The sequence below is a fragment of the Echeneis naucrates genome, chromosome 6 (assembly GCF_900963305.1).
Source record: "Echeneis naucrates chromosome 6, fEcheNa1.1, whole genome shotgun sequence".
Taxonomy (NCBI): Eukaryota; Metazoa; Chordata; class Actinopteri; order Carangiformes; family Echeneidae; genus Echeneis; species Echeneis naucrates.
Genome location: NC_042516.1, coordinates 7,998,849 through 8,018,034, shown reverse-complemented (window position 1 = coordinate 8,018,034; position 19,186 = coordinate 7,998,849).

The window sequence follows — 19,186 nt, the reverse complement described above, 5'->3', positions numbered from 1 at the left end:
AGGTGACCATCTTCTTTTAGGCTTCACAGAAAGTCTTCATTTACAGAACACTTTTTAGCATCTGTATCAATGTGGAGAATCGATGGATGTTTCCTGAACTGGTTAATTAATAAAACGTATTATTCACCCCAGCATCTGAAATGGATCAACACATTCATAATGGGCGCTTCTCAATCAAGGTGTGCTTTGGACTGTGCAGTTAGTATTGAGTATTGATCGACAACGTATTAATAATTGAAGTCATGTGCTCACATTCGAGTGGACTCCTTTCTTCGCCACTCACTTGTGTAAACTGTGATTAACTTCAGAACAATCAGTTGTTCTAAAGTTGTTTGAGAGCTTTCTACTCTGGCTCCATCTACTATAATCATCATTACTTATATGATTTAATTATCTGGTGTTTATCTGGTGGCTATCTGGCTGTTTGTCCTCCACTTACCTACTTATGGGAACAATGCGCAGTGACCTTGAAATAAGAACAGGCTGCATGAACAGGACTTAAATTGACTGTGTTCACGGAGAGTTTTACAAAATGATCAAAGCCTTGATGATTTCATTCGATGTTGAGGGAGCATGTACAAAAGAAGAAAAAATAAATGAATGGAATAAATAAACTGCTAAACCGGAGGAAACCCCCTTTAGCGCCAGAAAATCTTCATTCCACTGATGGACAGAAAGGTATTAGTATGGATGAACCATATCAATTAATATCTTAGCACGATCTCATCATCCTCATCTTAATTAGTAAGAATAAAGCATCTTTTCTGCTTGTAAGGAACTTAATGCCTCCTGTCGCAGCCCCCTTTCTGAGATGCTCTACAGTAATTATGACGGTCTATTGTCTCAATTAAAATTAGGTTTCTGCTTTAGTTCCATAAAATATCATAAAGGCTTCGTAGCATACAGGTACAGATAAATGGGTTTTTTTTTCTAGCTTTTGTCAATTGTTCTTTCTATGATTGTATGCACATGCTCATTAGCCAAGCCCTATCTACTCTATTCTATTCTATTATTGATTCCTCATCATTTGACTAATGACATTTAACCGATTGTGATTAATAAATAATGAAGATGAAAAGGGACTTTATGTTTTTATACTTTGTTACTTCCATCCCCATTTTCTGTCTTTAGTTTCCAAGAAATGCAATCTCATTAAAACACACAGTTTCGGTGACTTTAATGGAAAAGGTGAATTATTGTTCTTATATAGCATTTGGGCATAAACATTCATACTGCTGCGGTATTTCACTTCTCCTGCTGATTTAATTAATTTCAATGAAATTAAAGATATTCAGACAGCAAAGCAATCATTATGTCAGCCTGAATTAATTTAGAAGGCAAGAGAAATAAAAGAAATGGGATTAGTTTTCCACCAACTCCAGAGGGAATAGACAAAAATGTTGTCCCTTTTGTTGCAGAGGTTGTACTTTCACTCTTTACCTTCTTTTACGAGTTTGGTGGGAAAGACAGCTAACATTTCACAAGTGGAGGTCTTTTATTTGGTTTTCCCCTCACTTCCCAAACGTGTCTTTCTCATTCTCCCAATTGTCTTCACTGCTTCACTGTATTTACTCCTGTTTCCCTCTAATGCTCTCTCCCTCATTCTTCTGTTGTCTTCATTGTGTGTTTAGATTCTACTGCAGGGACTCGAAACCTTAACATTGTCATATGACCTGTACACACACACACACTGCACCATTTACTGACACTCTACATGCTAAGATGTAAATAACCTGAACTCCTCCTGAACCTCCCCATAACATCCATAGACACACACACACTCTATCATGTGTGCTAGCCCAGATGCTGCACTGTAATTGGCCACTGTGGTTTCCTGCTGTGGCGAAGATATTTTTAATGCACACACTTAAACACACACACACTAATCCTTGCCTCTGCAACATCTGCCGGCGCACTGGTTAAATGTAACCACACGCTCATATGTGCACAAACATATACACATCATGCGTGCACCCACTGTAACCATACAGACAGCCCCTCCCCGTTTAACCACCAGCGCTGACATCAGTTCTAAATAAAATGATGCAGTTGCTCACCGACAGGCACAGCCTCGCCCTTGGAAACCACAACTGCTGTTTTCTCATCTTCGGCAGTGTTTCCCTTGGACCGCTTTCTTGACTGTGTGAAAAGGCCTCCTAATCAGGGTGCGGATCATGTGACACCATGCATTTCTACATAGAGTGAAAGAAAATAAATTTTATATTAAAACTGTCACCCATATGTATCAGAGTCAAGCAATGAAAATGTTTTCATTTCCAGACGTCTTTGCTTCTTTTATCTACTCATTTCCTTTCTTCCATAACTATGATGTAAAGCTAAAGTGAATGGTATTTGAGGCTGGGCAAAACACATGCCCCTAACTGAATGCAGCCACATCTGCTGTTCACCTCAGCGGTTAACAACACAGAGTGTAGTAGGCTGAGGTGATAATATTTTAAGTAGCTTAAACTTTGTGTCGTAATGCAATATAGACATCAGCCAGTGTCAGAAATATAATACATGATTCAGAAAATCTTAGAAATAAGTTTCCATTGAAAAACGAGTTCCCTGTTTCTTTCCAACCCAGGAAACATCATCGGCTAATGCATAAGTGTCAACGCATGGTTGCTCTTCTTAATGACAGCCTCTTCAGCATGAAATATTTCAATGGCAGGCACACAGTAGAAATGGGAGCAAATTTCTATCATCCTATATCACCAAGCTGAAGCTGGTAATAATGTCTATCCTGTAAGGTCTTAGGGGTGGTCATTTTGCTATTCACTAAAACAGATAATTAGTATGCAACTGAGATAAGGGTGCAGAAGCTTTCATTTCATTTTAATTGTCTGACACAGCTGGGCTGCCATCATGGAGCACAAAACCTTGTTTATAATGCTTTGACTTGTTTGATTTGGTTTTGCTGTATTAAAGACAAGTTGAGAGTTTGTCCAGTTTGGAGGCGAGATTGGCTCTGTGTTTCTTGATGAGCATTTACTATCCACTATCGTTACTCATCACGAGAGACAGAGAGTGTGAGGGGAGGGGAGACAGGGCGAGTAAAAACAGAGGGAGAAGGCGATGGATGTATCAAACAGCAGCCTCCTGCTGAGTGGGGAATGGAAAAGCTGCTGGCACCAGCATGAATATTTCAGCAGAGAGCTACAGCGCTCTCTATCTCTCTCTCTCTCCCTCTCACTCTCCCCCTCTCTCACCTTTTCCTCCCCTCCCTCTTCACCTCCACCACCCCCACCCCTGCCTGTCTCGCTTTACTCTCTTTCGGAGTGGACAGTGATAATGAAGGGAGCGATAGAGGCAGTGAGAGTGAGACAGAGGGACATATATAAAGGGGTTGGGTGGTTGGGGGGGGGGGGGTGTGGACTAGCTCGGACTGAATTCTGGGTAGCTGAAACAGAAAATGGCTCCTGAATGTAAATCTGGGAAAGCAGCAGCAGAGTGTTACCTCAACTTGGCTGCTTCCCCAACCCCCCCTGCTAGACACTTGTGATGGTTTGGCCCGGGGTAGTTAGACAATAAAAACAGAACGAATGGAGCAAAATAAATATCAGCAGGGAGGGATTTTCTCTGGAGACCTAAATAGATTTTTAACAGTCTGCTGTTTTGCTTTTGGTTTTTTTCTTTTCAATAATTCAATAACCTCTTTACATGTAGGCTGTTTATTTTTAACAGCCTTCTTATAGTTTCAATTCAGAGTGCATGGATTTATAATTGAACCTCTTGTGAAGTGGGATAATGATAAAAAAACTCCATAATGATTAATAAAAATACCTTGATTGGTAATAATGTAAAGAATGTTTTTTATCATTGCATACAGCTGAGATACAATATTTGGGTGTAGAACACATAATAAATGGGGCCAGTCTGTGTTTTTGTAAAATAAAAAAAAGAAAAAAAAGAAAATAAAGCACTGTTGCAAATTTTTCTAGAAAGTGTACATTTTGAACTTGAGTGAAACAAGTCACTTGAGACTGGGGAATTTATTTGAATACCATTCAGACTCCTTAAAGTATTTTTAGCATCATACCCAAAATAAACAAAACCCTTGGCTTGCCAGGAGTTTGTCGTCAGAAACATTTAGAGAATAGGGAATTCAGTCTCTCCATCTTCTCATGTAAACATCTGCTGCCAGCGATTTAGTCAAAAAATACAAAATTCGGTTCTTGGGGACATTTCTAAAATCACCATAATGGTTAATTAAAATGTGTTTCAGTGTGGGTTTTTTTGTTTTTTTTTTTTGTGTGTGACTGTACGGTTGAGCCGAGAGGAAGTTTTATTTGCATGTAAAATCGCCATTAATTTCATTTCTAGTCTCAAGCTGACAGAAATGTGACATCTGCAATACCTTGTGAACCGAAGTGCATCATCACTTTAGGTCATATCAAGACTTAATAAATGTTGGATGTGTTGCCCTTCTTTGTTTTGTTAGAGCAGACTAAAGGATAGGCTAATTCATCCTTTTTCTGTTGGGATCATAACTGAGCCATTGCTGATACTGCCAATACATGCAGCCAGCCAAATAGCCTCCAACCTAGATGTACTCCACTGATAGAGACTCATTTATTTATTTATTTTTTTTGTATTTGTTTTTTTCTCTCCATCAGTAATTTCCCACTGCATCTGGCAGACACTTATTTGGTTAGCGATATAAATAGCATTGTTTTCTTATCCTTCTTTTCATTGGGCCAGAGTCACAGCAAACACTGAAGAAAACCATCAGACACAGTAAAATGGAGATGGCATCAAATCACGTAGGAGAATTTCTGAACGATGAGCCGCATAAAAAGTGAGTGAGCTTTAGTCCTGAGCAATTGATAAATGTGAACCCTGGTGTGCTTTGTTGTTGGAAAATTATTGTTTTTCGGTGTGCTTGGGCCGTAATACAGTATAGATAAATATAACTTAACTAAAGTTTATGACAGAATGGCTGGCTCACATCAGCACAACAGTTCAAACCTCTGAAACCCGTGGGTGTTGTTTAGAAGAATTATTTAGTATAAATAGTATAGAATATATATATTTTTCTTTCAATCCTCTGAAACAAGCAGATGCCCCACCTTGCTCACTCGTCCCCTTTATTTTGCACAAATGCACACATGCACTGAAAGCGGCTTTAGATATTTTTCTGGCCTTGTTTTTGTTTGAATCATGTGCCAGTTTTAATGACGATTGCTCAGAATGCTCTTGCTTGTGTTCCCATAGTGATTCTGCGATTCATAGTTAATAACATGTTGAGATTCCATCATGCAAAATGAAGAGGCCCACATTGCTTCTCCCATTAATACTGAACAAAAACACTCAAAGGAATGTGCAGATGTGCTGCCGAATTCACACATGGTCTAAATAATGAGTGCTACATCACTAGTTAGGTTTTGCTTTGAAAAGCCTCAAATTTAAGACAAAATGGCAGAATTGGTTGAAACTTTGAATTTATTAACTAATAAAAAAAACTTCAGCCGCAATAAATATTATGATATCAGTGTCATATGCACTTAACCCTGCTCCTGACCTATCCTGCCAGCTAAAGAAGTTGTTTTCCATCATTGGGTCCCAACACAGCATTGGCAAAGTGCTTTGTCAGAGTGCTGTGAGGTTGAGCGTCGGCTGCTGGCCAGTTAGTTTCTTATCTGTAGATATGCCTGTCATCATACAGGCCCAAGTGGTTGCCCCTGGCAAGATATGGACCAATAGTGAACTCTGATTATACTACAGCAACGTGTGTGTGTGTGTGTGTGTGTGGTGGTGGTGGTGGTGGGGGGGGGGGTTGTGTGTCTGTAGTGGGGTAGAACAGATAAGAAAGTGTGTGCACCTATGTATGTAACTGGAGAGGATGGCTCAGTGTGTGCGTGTGTGTGCAGTGAGTGTGTTTAATAGTCTGCTTAGTGTTTCATGGTGGTAAATCGTTCGTTCTGTCTCATCTCACACACCGCTGGACAGCAGAGTCTGCACAACCCTGATAACACACCCATGCGCGCACACACCACATCATACACAAGCACAAGCTTTTCCGCACACTCTCTTGAACACACACATGCACACAGTTGCACCAAGGCTGCGCACAGCTTCTTGCTCCCACCTTGACTTTACAGTCCAGTAAATACTGCAGCCTGTAGAGTATCAGCCAGTCTATTTGTCTGTCTGTTTACTGCCCTGCCTGCTTATCCCCTAGTGCCAAGGTCAGTATTGTTGGGAAAAGCCTCTACATCTGTGTGCCAGTGAAGCCCTGTGCTGCAGCACGGTTGGGGTTATGCGCACATAATGTAAAGGCTAAAACCCAGCTGACCTACTTTAATCCAGGAAAGACTGTTATGTTCTTTACCAGGTGAAAAACTGCAAGCGCCTCATAGAGTTTTCGATCACACGTCTTAAAATCACTGTTACAAAATGTCCAACACAAACATACAGAGTTGAAATAAAAATAACTGAAACCAGTGACACAGAAAAAGGACAGTGTGAGATAGATGAGATAAGATACCAACCCTAACCCTAACCCTTTACACTGCTAAGGAATTCATGAGTTAATCAATAATAAAAATTAAGACTTAAAATGTGATTTAAAGGAAGGTATTTCCTTGCAGTAGATGAAGGGAAGAATCACTCTGTAAGAGACAGCTAGTAAAAAATAATCATGGACCTATGACAAAGTGCTAAATAAGCGTCTGTGTTAAGTCAAGAGGGGGCAAAACTATACAACCAACAAGAACACAACAAGTTTTTCACCAGAGATTTGATATTAGAAATGACACTAACACATTGCTTGGCATGACATTTACACCAACTGTCCTGGTGCAAATAGAGAAACAAGTGACTATTCTAAAAAAAAAACTTTTCCTTTAGGAAAATGTTTGTATAAACTCATATAATGAGGGTCCAGGTTAGGATCTCTGATGAGTTACTAATTTAACAAAGTGGGCAACGAGATGAGGGCAGAGACGAGGGAAAAGACGGATAGAGAGGAGGAGATGGAGGAGAAATGTGACGTGAATTGCATGTGACAAGAAGAAAGAAGAAAGAAACAAAGAGAAAGTGGGTCAGGGGTTGAGGATAGATAAGAGAGGATGAAGATGGGAGAAATGCTACAGGAGAGGTGGAGATGGAGGCGGAAACGGCAGGTCCTGGAAGGAGGAAATGGAGGCAGGAGCTGATGAGAGAGGGACAGAGAGGTGAGCAGCGGAGAAAGAGAGCAATCAAATCTTTCCATCACAAAAGTTATTAAGCTTCTGAACTCACATGGAGTAGTAATAGATGGGAATAAGCCATATGTGTGTGTGCGTGTGGTGAAAGAGAGAGAGAGGTGTATGAATAATAGAAGGTTAATACTGTTTGCTCTTAATGGTAATTTTGGCCTGTCACTCTTCTAAAGGCCATCGCTGTGGGCCATCAGCCAGCCACACACAACCACTAGCACACTGCAAATGTCACCATTATTGCAGTGGGCTTTGCATGATCGTGTGTGTGTCTGTTTCTTAGCATGTGCTTGTTGAATTACTTCCCTGTTCCCTTCCAAATGTGCCCTTTTTTCCCCCCTGAGCTTTTCTATGCATCCTGCTCCTTGTCCTTAACATTCACTCCGTCCTCCACTGTCCCCTCTCACTGTATTCGCTAGTCAAGCAGTAAATATTTACATGTTCTGAAACCCCATCGATCGATCCCCGTCCATTTCTGCCTCACGCTGACAGCGATCAGTTACGCCCACAGCTCTTTCCATAATTGGCTCTTTTTTTCCTCCAGCCGTTCTTCATTATTTATATTATCTCTGTCTCCAAGAACCATAGCACCACTCTAAACATTTCTTTTAAGTAAGTGACAGCCAACATTGTCTCTCATGTGTAGAAAGTGTTTTCTCACCATGGGGCCCAGCTAAAACATTGATAATGCATGGGAACATGCTTGTCAGAAGAGAATTCTGTTTTTTTTTTTTCCTCTCTGGAAAAATGTTGTTGTTTTAGGGTATTTTTGGAAGTCTGTGGTTTCTGCAAAAAAAGTATGTTACAGAGCTATTTTAGATGTATTTCTACCTACTAGAAATATATATTTTTGGCATCTATGAGCCATTTTCAGTTGTCTGGTACCAGACAATAAAAATATTCAGATGGTAGCCTTCAATCTGGAGCTTTTGTTCCCTCTAGCCTGTTTGATTTTGCTCCATTTATCATTTATTGCAGTTCTACACCATTTGTGAACACACAAATTAAACCACTCGTGCGCCACTCTTAACTCTGACTTTGTGTTGCAAGTCTGCCGGTCCTCTTATCAGTTAAATTGTAATATTTTGTTTTGCATTGTATGCAAGACACTCCCAAAAAAATGTCATGTATATAGTATCATTGAACCTGCACAAAGCTCTTCGTCTAAGTTTGCACACTGCAGCAACAAGTGTCTGATTAATAAATCAAAGAATTTACAGGTTTCATTTCCAGGGCAGCATGGTGGCATAGTGGCATAGTGGTAAGTGCTGTTGCCGCACAATAAGAAGGTTGTGGGTTCGGTTCCTGGCCTGGATGCCTTTCTGTGTGCCTGCATGGCCTCCTCCAGGTACTCCGGTTTCCTCCCACCATCCAAAAACATCATGTTTGGGTTAACTGCTGACTCTAAATTGTCTGTAAGTGTGAGTGGTTGTTGGTCTCTGTGTGTCTCTGTGTGTTGACCCAGAAACGGATAACTGGTAGAAGATGGATGGATGGATGGACTTGCTGGGAGAAAAGTAATGAAGAGAAGATGCTTTTTGTTGGCAGTATATATTTTGTTGGATGTAAACACATTGTGCGGACTCAATAAACAGTATTTTCTGTTTGGATATACATATCTGTCTTTTTTACTGACTTGTTTGTTAAATAACTATGTCAGGGATATAAAAAGTACATAATGTGGAGCTTACATGCCTCCCGACTCCCATGTTCCTGCTGCAACAACTTTAAGGTTTGCACTTTATACTATAAAATAGTCATGAAAGTGGAGGCCTTTATCCAGAGGAATTCCTGGAGGTTATGTAGCCCGATGTGTGGTGTGGCATGCAGGGTAATGCTTCCTGACAATGACTCTCTATAGACTTAAACAGCCGAGTAGACTGAATAGGAATTAGACGCCATTCACCACCACACCCAAAAGGTTTGACCCTGTGTGTGTATGTGTGCGCGCGCGTGCGTGCGTGGGTTTGTGCGTGAGAGTTAAGAACTTGTGGTCAAATTGCACAGAGGGCACAGTATTGTATTGTCCTCAGGGAGATCAATGACATTCTCTTCCTTTGAGTCCACAGATTATCTGTCTGTTAGCTTGCCTGTCTGTCTCTCTCTCTCTCTCTGTCTGTCTGTCTCTCTCTCTCTCTGTCGCTCTGTCTGTCTCTCTCTCTGTCTGTCTCTCTCTCTCTCTGTCTCTCTGTCTGTCTCTCTCTCTCTCTGTCTGTCTCTCTCTCTCTCTGTCTCTCTGTCTGTCTCTCTCTCTCTCTCTCTGTCTCTCTCTGTCTCTCTGTCTCTCTGTCTGTCTCTCTCTGTCTCTTTGTCTGTCTGTCTCTCTCTCTCTCTGTCTCTCTGTCTGTCTCTCTCTCTCTCTCTCTGTCTCTCTGTCTGTCTCTCTCTCTCTCTCTGTCTCTCTGTCTGTCTCTCTCTCTCTGTCTCTCTCTCTATCTGTCTCTCTGTCTGTCTGTCTGTCTGTCTCTCTCTCTCTCTCTCTGTCTCTCTGTCTGTCTCTCTCTCTCTCTGTTTGTCTCTCTCTCTCTCTCTCTCTCTGTCTCTCTGTCTCTCTCTCTCTCTCTCTGTCTCTCTGTCTGTCTCTCTCTCTCTCTGTCTCTCTGTCTGTCTCTCTCTCTCTCTCTCTCTGTCTCTCTGTCTGTCTCTCTCTCTCTCTCTGTCTGTCTGCTGAATCTCTCCGCCCGCTGAGCTTTTCCTCTTCTAAATATAAGCCCATTATCCTTTATTCCTCTTTTCTGCTTTTTGACTTGCTGTATGTACCTTCCTGTGTACCTCACTAAAACATGCTTATAGTTCAGACCAGTTAGAAGAAGGGTAGAAGAAAGAAGGGTGGTTATGACCCCCTGCTTCTGCAACCACATGTGCTCTTGTTCTGCCCTGAGGATCAAATCCCTCTCGCTCACCCCCTCCTCTGTCCTCCATTCTAAGTAAAGAACAAAAACACAAATAACAACAAGATAAGATAATCTTTAAAAATAAAAAATAACATATATATATGATGTATTTATCTTTTTCGCTTTCCGAAGCACATGATTTCATTCAAACAGCAGCTGCTGACAAGATGATTTTCTGGCTGTATTGAGTGTTATAAGTCTGTTTTGGCATGGAGGTGGGGGACACAGTGACAACACTCAGGAGGCTACAGCTGCCGAAAATTTTATAATTAAATTCAAATTGTGGTATTTCCCTGTAATCAGTTGAAGGAAGTGATGGAGCCAACATTAATTCATGAATTCGTCTTCAACCGCTTTTTTCTGGGTCGCAGGGTGAGCCAATCCCAGCTCACATTGCGTGAGCGTGGGGTACACCCTGGACAGATCACCAGTCCATCACAGTGCCAACACACAGAGACAGACAGAGACCAACAACCACTCAGACATACGGACACTTTCACCAGTTAACCCAAACATGATGTCTTTGGACGGTGGGAGGAAACCGGAGAAGCTGGAAGAACTGTCAGAGACAGATGATGTGAAATGTGACAGTATCTGTAACCTAATCTGCAAACTTTTCAAAAAATGCAGCATAAGAGAGAGTCCAAGGTGCCTTCGTTACAGTCTTGGTGCCTGTTACCATGTTCCATAAATGAACCTAGAAGACGACGGTGTAAAGTATGCCTTTTGCCTAGCTATGACACAGTCTACTTTGTCCTTCACCTCCAGCCACCAGGACCTCAACTTGCCTTCATTGTTCACTTGTGTCTTGCAGATGCATGGACACTCTGATGACATCCCATATATTTACTTTTGTCTTTGTCTACAATTGAGCTCTGAGCATTGGACAGTCTGCACACATCTATCTTGATTTCAAGATTGGAGTTTATTAGGTCTGTCAAAAGGTGTCATTACAATGTTGCTGTCTTTCGACTAAATCAGTCTGCGATGTGGGGCAGCACCGCGGCGTAGTGGTTAGCGCTGTCGCCCCACAATAAGAAGGTCATGGGTTTGGTTCCCAGCCTGGGTCCTTTCTGTGCAGAGTTTGCATGTTCTCCCCGTGTCTGCATGGGTTTCCTCCCACCGTCCAAAGACATGCATGTATAGGTTAACTGGTGATTCTAAATTGACTGTAGGTGTGAATGTGAGTGGTTGTTTGTCTCTGTATGTCCTTGAGTGTAGGCCCTGCGATGGACTGGCGACCTGTCCAGGGTGGACCTCGCCCCTCGCCCGATGCGAGCTGGGATTTGGCTCCAGCAGCCCCCGTGACCTGGAAGCGGATGAAGATCAGTGAGAGTGAGAGTCTGACATGTCAAAGAAAGTATTGTCACCTTTCACCTTATGATAATGAAAGATGGGCTCAGTCCTTTCATGAAGGTTATCAAGTTGGGTCTCCTGTTAATAAGGGGATAATATAAGAAAAAGCATGCTCCAGAACACTTGGAAATGCTTGCAGGCACTTAAAACCAGTTAAAACTGGTGGTGGACATTTGACCTTAGAAGCCTTAAATATACAGTATATTTTGTCCATATTTGTATTTGGTAATATATTTGGTCCAGATAGAATATGGTTCAATACATTATTATATTTAAACAACTACATCTATATTTGACTGTCACAGCTATATTGTTGTCTAACCACTGTGACATAGAACAGAAGACCCTAATACCACATAACCTAGCTTGCTGTGTACGTCATTTACAAGTGCAGAAACATGAATTGCCCTGCACCTTGGCTTAATAATCGGTCCAACACCTGTCAACACCGGTGAGAAGGAAGGGGCGGCATGAAAATGTGTGCCAGGATCCTTCATTTAAGAATCCGCTCTCAGAACACGGGTGTTCACATTTACAAAGATGACTGTGCAAACTGGCTGCTTTCCCAGAACCTCAGTGGCTCAAAGTAAAAGTTCTTTCCTCCAAAAATTCAAAATGATCTAATCGCTGTTGGACTTTTCAGTATAGTGTTGAATCGATCTAGAAAGCGTCTAAAGGTGATACTCCTCTGTGCCAAAGAGCTCCATGTTGTTTAAAAACTATTAACTAGTAAAAAAAAAAAAAAAAACACCAACAAGCAACTCTTTCTTATTGCTATAAATATTCAATGTAACCACCAAAAGCTGAAGTAGTCTCTAACAAATTCACTATGTGTTCATTTGCTAAAATCACCCAGCAGTTGCTTTGTAAAATAATTCAGCTTTTGGTGAAAATTTTGTCATATGTTTGTGACCAGTATTGAAATATTTCCAACTCCAATCAGAAAAGCTGGCTTTTGGGTTTTGGTTTTTAATGGGATTTGCTGACAATAAAATAGGTGTGGCTTGAGTATACAATAGAAGCTACTGGCTTGGCTAAAATTTTCTCAGTTGATGTTATAGAAAATGCTTGAAAGGGCCTAAAGTGAGACAAAGGCAACAGAGAGGTGAGTGAAAAAGAGAAGTGATGGAGAAGTTGATTGAGGAGGAGACGAAAAGGCGGACGGAGAGAAGGCGTCTCCAGCTGATGCTACTCTGAGCCAGAGGCTTCTAGAAAAACACACAAAGTTGCCAGCGTGCGCATACACATACACACATACATATTAGCCTGTTTTCCACTCAAACACACGCAGGTGGGACCAAGGAGTGTAGTGTGCCAATTTGTTGTGCCCCTGGTCCCCTCTCAGGGGATACACAGAGATGCATCCAGCCATGCCAAGACTGGCACCGGTCCCGCTAACACACACACAGCTCTCATACTGCACTGCCTGCAGCCACAGTGCAGTAAGAGTGGAGGAGTGTGTGTGCGTTTGCGTGTGTGTTGTGTGTTTGCCTCCACTTTTCTCCATTTCCATAGACAACAAGAGACAAGTGCTGGAGAACTGGGAGCATGGCAAAGACACCGCAGCCATTTTCACACATGGAGGATGGAACATCGCTTACTTGAAATGTCTGTGTAAGGTTGAGGTTCACACTTGAGTTTCTCATCCCATCCGTTCAGACCCTTTTCACACATGCATGCCGTGGACAGAGGAGATTTCTTCCCTCCTGTCCACGGTGTGTGCACTGCAGAGTTGGATAATAATGACATGCAGGAGGAAGACTGTCTCACTTCTGTCACACACTGCCACGGGGATGAATTTTAGAAATCATTTAGCATTTGAATGACTGTTTATCAACATGCCTTCATCAGCTTCAAGAAGAGGCTCATCCTTATTTCGGTAAATGGGCACTGAGACAGAAAGCAGCCTTGCATTAGAAAGCTGTGGCAACAATATGGCATTCACATTTCAGAGCAATCAACCAGAAACGTGTGCTTGGTTTTTTTGATCCTGCAGCACTTAGCGGAGTTTGGTGGATTAACACACAGCTGGCAGATTACTCCCCTATGTTGCCTCAGCTCCTATCGTTCTCTTCTTCAGGGACACTCCAACCTCTGAGGATGTAGTTTGCTGACCCAACAAGACATTTTTTTTTTTTTTTTTTTTTTGCTGCTCACATCTAATTTCTAAAACAAAAAACAATGAGTGCTGCTATTCTGGTCTGTTCTTTTTCACTGTGCTCTGTGCTGCTAATGTCATTGTCACTGTCCTCTGGGCCAATTATGCAGCGGGTATTGTCTGATTGGACTGCATATTGTTTCAGCAGTCAGTGCCTCTGTAGGACTGTATGTGTAACGCATTGTGTCTATGTGGGGAAGTGTGTATGTGTCTTAATTCATTATCTGATGTGATAAGTATCTTTGCAGAGGAGGGTGGAGAGGATAGCATAAATTGAAAGATAAAACAGAAAGAAAGAAAGGCCTGACTTCTGTCTTTCCGTCTTTTCAGGGGCCCAGTCTGGCTCTAATCAGGGAGACGCTGGGCCGACCACACTCAATTATTCACTCATTAGTCAGCAAACAGGGGAGGCCACAGAAAGCTGTGTTCCCTGCATGCTACTCTTCACACAGTACATCACTCTCTTTGTCTTTTCACCAGTCTGTCAATTTGTAGACATCCGCGACACTTCTTACATTTTGCTTCAGTTGCAGAGCTCAAGTGATTTTAAATGTCAAAACTGTAATAGGTAGCCCTTGACACAGTAATCTGTAAAAAAGAAATAAATAAATGAAAAGTTCTTGGCTGTTTGTTTCTTCATTTGTTCTGTCTTTCCTCAGACACCATCGCCAGTTCAAGGGAATATTGTGAGACAGCGCTGCCCTCAGCGAGAATGGGATTCACAACTCAGATAATCAGAAAATCAATGTCTATAAACCGATGGGCTGAGCGGGAGCAAAGGAATACTGTTGGTCATAATTATTGGTTAAATTGTCTTTTTACTTTGGCTCCAAATGTTGTCTGGGCGCCATGGCCTTGACTTATTCTGCCAGTGGAGATTGTTGCTATTAAGCTGGCATTCCTTACGGGCCTGCCACTCATTTCATTGGCATGGTCTACTGAACCCCATATAATTCAAATTCAGTGGCTAGATGGACAGAAAGCCGTCTGCGCTGAGCCCTCTGAAGCACAGCCTCTTGAACTGCGGGCCTGGGAAATGAGTCAGTGCTTCTGATACTGTTATTTATTCATTTGTTTATTTATGAAATGCTGAACCAAGAGATAAATTCAGTGGTCCAGAGCAACAGAAATCAAAACTAAAAGCCACAGACCCCTCCTTTTTTTTTGTTTTTTCACTTAGTGAATTTAGACCACGTTAACACCAAGATACATATATTGGAATACACTCTGTCCACTCACAGTCTTGGTTTTTAACTGGAAAGCTCCTCCTTCAAGCTCACATACCAGAGTAATAAAGGAATGGTTACATCTACCATCTGATCAGCAAAAACATTACAAATTAGAGCAAACATCTAGGGCAAGTAGTTAGATGCAGCCTACAAACGACCTCTTTATGTTTTGCAAATATAAACCCTCATGTGCTTTCTGAGCAGTGGAGTCATATCCACCTCTACTAATACATCTATTGGCGACAGAATTATCTGTGTAAAGAATGACAAAAGAAAACTTCCAGCTCTCTGGCTGCACCACAACCATTTGTGAAAACAGATTCGGTTTTGTCATCAGGTGTGTCGGGAGTGGTATTTGAAAAACCAGTTGTGCAGGTCTTGTTATGTTTTATGGTGATTTGGAGGGAGGATTTTGTTTTGCGCTTAAATAAACATTTTGATAAAATATTAACAATATGCCTCAAAAAAAAAAAAAAAAGAAAAGAAAAAAAAAAGCCAAATGTTGAAGCGCGAATGAACGAACGATGGTCCTTGGTGTGTTCATCACTGTTCGCCTAAACTCACCTGAGTGATCTGCTTTTGGTGAGGTCTTGGTGACATCAAGAATTAATATCAACTCTTCCTGTTGAGACTGTCTTTGTCTCCTCATCCAACGCTGCCTCTCCCCTCCGCTTGCTCTTACTGCTTCTTGTGCATTCACCTGCACAAAACCCTTCACAACAGAGCTGTCAAGGAAAGTGCGTTTCTGTGTGTGTGCGTGTGTGTGTGTGTGTGTTAATGAAACTGACAAATATAGTCTAGCAGCTCCTCCCAATTTGAACCAGACCTGACAAACAAATGAAATATGCATGCTCAGGAATTTGTTCCATATTCTTCTGGCAGTGGCCTTCTGCAGAGGCGTTCTTAGAGAAGCACACTTTAAGGCTGACAAACAGTTTACAGCGTGATACCGGCTTTTCACACCGCCGTGTTTCCAGCTCTGTCATTCCAGTTTCTAAAGATACTCGTGCACAAATAGTATGCACTTATACTAAAAGACATTAATGCAAAACCAGTAGAATGACAGTAAACATCCGGGAGGGAACTTTGCACTTTGACGTTATTTTTAGAATTTCACCCATTAAAATATTTTGTCTGGACCTACAGTTGATAAGCCCACGGTCAGATGTCACTACTTTTTCTGGCACTGTTAAACAAGTGCAGTCCAAAACACAACTGCAACCACAACTACTTTTGCCCTCTGTGCTGGACAGATGCCAAATGTTAAAAATGTCTCCACGGTTTACTGTGGTAGTCATGGGTTTGTTCTCCTGTATTTCATTTAGATTTACGGGATGGGCAAACAAACATTTAAATACACACATGCACCACACACATACACTTGTGCACATGATGAGAGTCCTTCTCAGTATCCAAACAGAAACACACACTTTCTCCCCTCAGCTATGCACTGTCAAACACCTGTGTGTGTGTGTTTGTGTGTGTGGAGAGAATGTGGAGGTCATGTCTAGCCCCACGGCAGTTCATTAAAATGTATGTGTATTGGGCAATGTGTGTGTGTGTGTGCGTGTGTGTGTGTGACTACTCTGTTCAGATAACAGTTTACATAATTGATGAATATGATAATGACACAAGCTGGCACTGTGCTCATGTGGGTACAGTGGGTCTCGTGTGTGTTTGTGTATACATTTGTGCTGGATGTTCAGAGCGAAGGCAGAGGATGCTCCGGTCGCATCACATGTCCATCATCTCTGCGCTGACAGTTTGACCACTGACAACACTTTGTTCTGTTGGCACACAGACAGGAAGACAGACAGTCAGACAGACATGCTGACAGCATATGGTGCGAGACAGGAGACCTGTGGACCCATGTGGTCGTTAGAAGACCACATTCCCCTCTCTCTCTCGCTCTCTTTCTCTCTGTCTCTTGCTCTCTCCCTCTCTCTCTCTCTCGCTCTCCCGGTCTCCCTCTCTTCCCTCTTCCCCTTGGCATATGTTGTGTGTGGTTGGCTGTGCGCCACATGCCGATCCGAAGCCCTCAGCACTGCCAGGGCTCTGTGCCACCTGTGCCACTCTCTCCCACTGCAACCCCCAGCCCCCTACCCCCACCACACATACAGACACACAAACGCACACACACGTGCCCTAACACTAGCTCTCAGTGTGCACCTGTGTCTGTGGGAGAGAATCTCAGACAAGAAAAACACAGACATCAGATTATCCTCTCGGTTAGTTCAGCGACCTGTTTGATGGATTTTTTGACACAGGTTTGTCTTATAAGACCTCAGAGGGGCCAGATTCACTGTTGGAAACTTTTATTTCTTCACATTCCGTATAAAGTGGATCAAGAGAGGCATTTTTTTTGCAAAATAGTTATAAACTTGTTTCTTCTGTTGTTTATGTTTAATAACAACAGAAGATGATACCAGGTTTAATAGTTAAAATAAATATAATATAATTACAATAATTGATTTAATTGGCATTTTTCTTTCCACTCTATGTTATTGGGGGGAAATAATTATGAGAACAAGAAAATTATGAGGATTATGAAAACAATTTGGGCATTTCAAAATGTTTTTATAGATGCTTCCATTTGAAACACAATATCCATCAATCCGAGAAGAAAAATAGAAATGTATTATATTTGTATTAATAATGTCTCTGGACCAACATCTTTGTGGAGGCTAAACAGAGGTTGTATAAATGTACAGAGGCCTTGTACCATCACTCAGCTTTAAATTTTCCATCCCAGAGTTAACAGGGAGTATGGCATAATTGTGTAGTAAGTAAACTGCAGTGTAGCATATAAAAAAGAAGCCCCTTGAAAAAATGAAAGCGTTTTCACTCTGTTCGCTGGTGAGCAGTTAATTTCATTTTTATCACTAATCTATTTGTCATCGTGAAGACATGATGGCTTCATATAGTTTACCAAAGTCTTTGTCCTGATATTTCCCAACGTTTACAGCTTTAATATAATAACATTCAAGGGCAAAGTGAAAGTAGCACATTTCTAATGTTTCACAGCCCTGTGGGTTTTTTTCCATAACTATGCATCAAGTTGTGGATGTATGTGATGTGTGTGTGTGTGTGTAAGTGCAGGAATTGTACTGGATGTTTGTCTTTTAGAAGAAAAGAAAATGAAATAAATACACTGCCATCTGGACTGTCTATGCCAGATACTTTCTGTTGAGATGTTTTGGGTTTTTTTTATTATTCTGGAGAGCTCACAGAAAATAGAAAACCCCACATTTTTCACATTTGACTGCAGAGAGGATTGAGCGCACTATCAGGCCCCGGTTTTCGGGTTTTCAGGGTGGGTTTATGTGTCAGTCCAGATGTGCGGTACACAGCACAGTGAGAACAGTCAGATTATCAGGGATTTAGCACATACACATCTGAACACTTTTGCACACAAACGTACATGTATTCAGAGTTACTGGAAAATGCACGCATAGTCGAGCAGTAAGATAAATGATGATGCTTTGTGCTGTGTCTTACAAAGCCATGATTTTCCCTCATTATCATACAAAATATTTCTGGTAATACATTTTATCTTCTGCTGATTTCTGAATAAACATTCGGTTTTAAAATACAGTTTGTTTAAGAAAGATGACACCATGAATCTATACAGATATTTGAGAGTGCATGGGTAGGTGGGGGCGGCTTGGTCAAAGAGAAAGACAGGAAAAGATGAAGAGATAAACCAACAGAGCTGCAGGTTGTGTGCAAACAAGGCACCTAAACAGAACACGGAACAAAAAAGACTGTTATCTTACGGCAACCGCAGTCTGTCAAACACACACAGTCACATGTACACAGAATAACTGCAGGCAACAGCTTTGTTCAATCACTGCGTTGTGGAGCAAACTCTAGTGGGCCCACATACAGTGTCACGCAGCAGTCCTGTAGTCTGTATTCGGTGAAAACATGATTCATCTGTTGAGCCTCAAGCAGCTACACACTGGAGGAACCACAAAACATGCCTCATGTTCATTGTCATCCACTGACTGGTCTGAAAAGCCCCCAACACAGACAAGTGCGCGCACACACACAGACACCGCTTCAGTAAATGTCCTGAACAAATCCAAACTACACTAATCCCAAAATTCTCAGGTCAGGTACCACAGCTGAACCCCCCCACCCCCACACACACACACACACACACACACAATCCCAAATCAGGTTAGCTAGCTAAGCAGGAAGTAGCACACCTGACTCCACTCTGCTGTTTCCCAGGCCCTAATACACTGAGACTGAAGCTTACCTCTTTACATGCGCTTGACTCCCCACATACAGACACACACCCATACCCCCCCCCCCATCGGATTCAGCCTGAATCTAAAAAAC